Source organism: Plasmopara halstedii (genome assembly GCF_900000015.1).
Source record: "Plasmopara halstedii genome assembly, contig: Scaffold_430, whole genome shotgun sequence".
NCBI classification, from domain to species: domain Eukaryota; phylum Oomycota; class Peronosporomycetes; order Peronosporales; family Peronosporaceae; genus Plasmopara; species Plasmopara halstedii.
The window spans coordinates 52,287-52,674 of NW_020187350.1; positions in this window are offsets into that span (position 1 = coordinate 52,287).

Here is a 388-nt window from a genome sequence, read left to right on the forward strand (position 1 = left end):
TAAGCAAACCGTTTCTAATGACAACAAGTTTTTAATACAATGTCGTTACATACGCTGCGTAAAAAGTAAAGAGCAGACTGACGTGTAAACGAGCAGCCTTGTAGTGAACTCCTACAGTGGGAGGTGATGGCAAACTGTCATTACACTGACAAGAACTGTGATAACCATTAACCGCTTTAATGGAATTGAAGCTTACGTATGATAGAGTTAGCTAGATACCCTGTGTGGAAGCAAAAGCCACGGCTTAAGCAAACAGTTTCTAATGACAACAAGTATTCAATACAGTGCCGTTACATAAAACTGCGTAACAAGTGAGAGCAGACTGACGTATAAACAAGCCGCCTTGTAGTGCGCTCCTTCAGTGGTAGATGATGGCAAACTGTCATTA